At 34.1% G+C, this 5,356-nt stretch overlaps 1 pseudogene; it reads right to left on the reverse strand.

The window, feature by feature from the left end:
• Nucleotides 1-2,147: 2,147 nt before the first annotated feature.
• On the reverse strand, nt 2,148-3,555 carry LOC149227348 (arabinogalactan O-methyltransferase 1 pseudogene; annotated as a pseudogene).
• Nucleotides 3,556-5,356: the final 1,801 nt, after the last annotated feature.

The following is a 5,356-nucleotide window of genomic DNA, read 5'->3' on the forward strand; positions in this document are numbered from 1 at the left end:
CAAAACATACTCAAAATCTATAAACTTACCTCTTAACTTGGTGACCATCTCCTCCCAATTTTGGATCTTGTATTTTCATTTATTTTCGTCTAACTTTAAATACTATAGTCAATCATATATATAGCTCCTTAATCTACCTCCAGCAATATTTACTCACATGGAGTATTCAACTACATGGAATTCAAAATAATGTGGAGTGTCTTCAATCCACTCCATTAATTCTTCTTGATCGGCATGGCTAGAATATGCATGCAACTTTTTCATTTCATGTTGTTACATCTTCTATACTTCATCTAGTTCTTCTATAGGAACTTGCCTTTTCATCTTTACTCTTTTTTAAATGAAATGCTTCACTTTTCATGCTAACTCAATGGGATTCAATCTTTCCATGATCACCTTCATCATGGCTACAAGGTCATCAACAACAACTTCATCTTTTCTTTTGTTGTCTCTCCCTATATCCAACATAAAAAAATCATGTCTTTTCATCATGTGGTATAAAATTCATTTCTTCTCATCACGTTGTCTTTTTCAGCATGCCCAATTTTAACAATATTTTTTTTTTTTACCTCATGCCTCTCTTAAGGTTCATCATCCTTTCTTTTTGTTGTCTCTCCTTATATCCATTATAAGAAATCAAGGAAAATTTTAAAGATGGAAATTTATCTTAAAGTTTGGAGACTTAGGCGAATCTCACAACTCCCTAATATGCAAACCATAAAATGTTTCTTGACATCTTTGTAAACTTATTCAAATTTCTAATGGTTTTATATATAGTCTCTATAAATTTTGGCGATTTTTAAGGTAAAATAATTTTATACTATAAAATTTGGGCCTATAAAATTTGGGCGAATCATTTTTAGGAAAAATGAAAATCGGCTATTTTTTTCAAATGATAGAAAATTAGCCCACCTACAGATATTAACCCCTAAAATTTTCCTTGTAAAGATCAGGTTGCCTTCTTTAACATACACAATTTTAACAATATTATTTTTTTGACCACATGCAAAATGTCTCTCTGCATCATTTCCCTTTTCACAATAATAATATTTTAATTTCTTGCCACATTTCTACACAATCAACTCAAGCTCAACATCCTCTCACTCCTCTTCTTAAAAAATTATACTTAACACTTCATTCTTGTTTGAAAACATCTGCCACATTCAAGAGTTTCCACACTCTCAGCATTCACTTAATCAGTTAATTTGATACCACTTCATGCACTGCCAATGGCCCTGAAATCAAATTCACAGAGCAAAAACACTCACACTATACATAAAATCTACAAACAAACATTCCACACAGAATCTATCGTCAAAGCAAAGATATTCAACATCAACCTATTTAAAGTATATCGAATCAATGGGTAATTCTCTTGAGCTTTGTTTCATTCACAAAGCCAATCACAGTGTCTCTAACCACCAATTATAAGAAGCCCAAATCTTGGAGAGCCGAAAAAATGCCTTTTACATCAAAATCTCAAATATTTAGACTATGAAGTGATAACTACTCAATTCCCAAGTCTAGGGGTAATTCCAACATTTATTGAATTAGTACTGATTACACAGTTAATAATCATCTCCTCAACTTCTATTTATTGGGGTAATTCAAACATTTATTCAATTACTACTACTAACTATACATGGTTAATAATCATCTCTTCAACTTACAGATATAATGTAGGTTTCATAGTTTAAAAAGCCAAAGTGAATTTGGTAAAATAAATAGGGAAGGTTTTTATTATTGTGCAGTTTTCCCACACTCCCCTCAAAACATGATAAAAAACATTCCTAATTTAAACATAAATAAATAATAGCTCTGTGTAACCGTCCCTATTCTAAATGCAATCTGGATTTACACTCTAATTAGCTCTGTGTAAAGCTTAGGACTGGTCATAAACAGATGCACTGGTGCTTATGTACTAAATTTGCCATACATTTTGTGCACATGGAAAATAAGAAGTGCAGTTGCATATTGTTGAATGCAATCTGGATTTTCTATTCTAATGAGCTCTGTGTAAGGCTTAGGACTGGTCATAAACAGATGCACTGTTGCTTATGTACTAAATTTGCCATACATGGAAAATAAGAAATGCAGTTGCATATTGTTGAAAACAGAGATGAAGGGCTCTGTGTAAGGCTTAGGACTGGTCATAAACAGACGCACTGGTGCTTATGTACTAAATTTGCCATACATTTTGTCTACAACATGGAAAATAAGAAGTGCAGTTGCATATTGTTGAAAACAGAGATGAAGGACTCTGTGTAAGGCTTAGGACTGGTCATAAACAGATGCACTGGTGCTTATGTACTATATTTGCCATACATTTTGTCTACATGGAAAATAAGAAGTGCAGTTGCATCTGGTTGAAAACAGAGATGAAGGGCTCTGTGTAAGGCATAGGACTGGTCATAAACAGATGCACTGGTGCTTATGTACTAAATTTGCCATACATTTTGTCTACATGGAAAATAAGAAGTGCAGGTGCATATTGTTGAAAACAGAGAAGAATGCTAAGCCTTATTGTTCTCCATCCCCAATTGTCGGTCGGAAATACCATGATGAGTAAACACGGCCACCATTATTCCTTATTGCTCATAGGTGACGGACAGAAGAAGCCGTCAGTGCTACCGCTGGTGGGCTTCATCCTGGAAAATGGGGGAACCCTGAAATGCCAAAGCCTTCCCGAAGATTCCACCAGATTGATGCTGCACAGGAACTCCCCGGCATACGTTTGCTCCACTCTCCTATCAACATCATGAAGGAAAATATCTGTGGATCCTTCCTTCTTCCTGTTCCTGGCCATCACAGCTGCCGTGAAAATGGCGGACATTCTCCCGGGCGCGGCATCGAAGTAACCACGGGGGGCGTCAATCATGATCACATCCCACTCCGTCTGGTAGATGAGCGCGGGCAAATTGGTGAGAGCGAGCTCGCATTTGGAGGACCTCAAGGCCCGGGTGGGGCTGCAGGAGGATCCATTTCTTCTGTAGTTTTGCAGCAGGGCGTCCGCCATGGAAATTTTCGTTTGGTATTGAACGTGATAAGCTTCAATTCCTGGTTGGCTCTCCACGACTTCCCGTATCCAATTGGAGTCCTCTTCCAGGAAAACGGTTTTGCCGTGAGCATTGAGGGCATTCCAAAGGGGGCTGTCGTAGCCGAGGCCGAAGACGAGGAAATTGCAGGGGCTTCTCACAGAAAGTACTTCCAGGGTGAGATTGATTTCAGCTTTCTCCTGCTGGGGCAGGATCCTGCTCGTCGCGTAGTGCACAAGCGTCCTCGCAACCTCGCCCGGAAGCCACTGCTGGTCACGCTCAACCCCATGACCGGATGAAAGCGGAGAAGAAGAGGTACAGCCTGCTAAGCTGTAATCCTTGAGGCCCGACCCATCCCTCTGGCCCTGCCATATCTGTAACGAGATGAACACAACTGTGACGACTATTACTGCCACCAATGTCCTCGCAAGCCATGGTCTTTCCGACAGTGGAAGCCTCTTTGAGATCTGCATTGGATCGAATCCCCTCCTGCATTGGATCGAATCCCCTCCGCTGCACTGGTATGTATGTAGACAACTCTGTTTTATATATGTAGAGGTGATGTAAAATGTAAATGCAACCGATGAACACTGGACAGTTGTCAAACTGTGAATGGGCGGCGGTCCTCGAAAAGTAAAGGTACCAACTCACGACAAGTCTAATCCAAAGTTACGACAATGTCTAATCCAAATCCAAAGGTGTTTAAAGAATTTAACCCATGAATTTTTTAATAACAAAGGTTATGAGAAAATCTAGTCAAAGGTGTTTAAATAATTTAATCCATGATTTTTTAATAATAAAGGTTACCACAAAGTCTAATCCAAAGATGTTTAAAGAATTGAACCTATGATTTTTCAGATTTTTCAATAATAAAGGTTACGACAAACTCTAATCCAAAGGTGTCTAAAGATTTGAACCATGATTTTTCAATAGCAAAGATTAAGACAGTCTAATCCAAAGGTGTCTAAAATATTGAACCCATGATATAGCAAAGGTGACTTGATCAATTAAATTAATCTATGAGCCGAATTAAATATACATTTGTAAATAACAAAACAAAAATACTTTAATGACAACTTAATGACACTTTTGTTTCAATAGCAAAAGTGCTTTAATAACACAACACCAACTAAATTAAATATACATTTGTAATTAACAATATAAATAATTTGAAATTTCAATAAGAAACAAGGCCGCAAAGCTAGCATTTCGTGCCGCTTAATTTAATAAAATATTTTAATGTCATGATGTGTTGTATGTACTCCAAACAATAATAAAATTGTAAAATGAGTTATATGAATATTTGTTTAACCTTTTTTTCTTAATTTTTATATATAATTAAACATTTTTTTAAGATATATATATAATTGATATCGAAGAGAATAATAACAAGTTACTAATTATTTATTTAATATTGAATGATGGCAATTTTTTCATATAATGATCATATTATAATACACATGTCATGTCATTAGAGTATAGATTTGATATAATGAGAGTTATACAAATTATACACATGTTATTTTTACCTATATTTTTCAAATTTATATTTTTTAAATTATTTTTTTGTAAATTAAAAAATAAAACCCATAAAATTGTCTATTTAATACTTTAGACCAATGAGAAAATGGAATTTTTGAATTTAATTACAAACCATTTGTATTTATAGTATATAGTAATTAATTTATAATATTATTTTTCAAATTATTTATATTTATTGTACATAGTAGTTAATAATATAGTAAGTAGTAATTAATAATAGAGTACACAAAGGTCAATTCTTGTCATCATTACACAATAAAAGGGGAGACATTTCAAACAATCATATTTGAGATAAATAGAAATAAATTTTATTTAAAAATAATAAATTTAATTTCATAATGTTAAACTTTGGATAAATTTTAAATGTTTTTAGTCAAAGAAAAACTAATAGCAAGTCCATGAAAAATTGAATATGTTATATTCTATATTTTGCCATATTGGTATAATAATAATGTAGCATCACAAGATTCCTCTTTTGTTCAAATGTGTTCCATTGTGGAGTTTTATTCATAATAAGGGTTACGTTTTTACAAAACTCTAGAAAGGGTTGTCTTATGAACTATTTAGTCAAAACTTGTTTGGCTTAACTCTTATATTTAATTATTAGGGAACTTCCACAATTCAATATATGAGATATTTTCAAGATTATTTTGGATGAGTAAGTGATTAATCAATGACACATATCCATAAGATTTAGTTGCAACTAACTAATTTTTCATAATTTTTAATAGTTCACTTAACACCCATTGCATCAAGATATAGACATCGTAGACTGACAT

This window comes from Pinus tabuliformis, chromosome J, assembly GCF_031772625.1.
Source record: "Pinus tabuliformis cultivar Carrire ecotype Pingquan chromosome J, CPIR1, whole genome shotgun sequence".
Classification (NCBI taxonomy): domain Eukaryota; kingdom Viridiplantae; phylum Streptophyta; class Pinopsida; order Pinales; family Pinaceae; genus Pinus; species Pinus tabuliformis.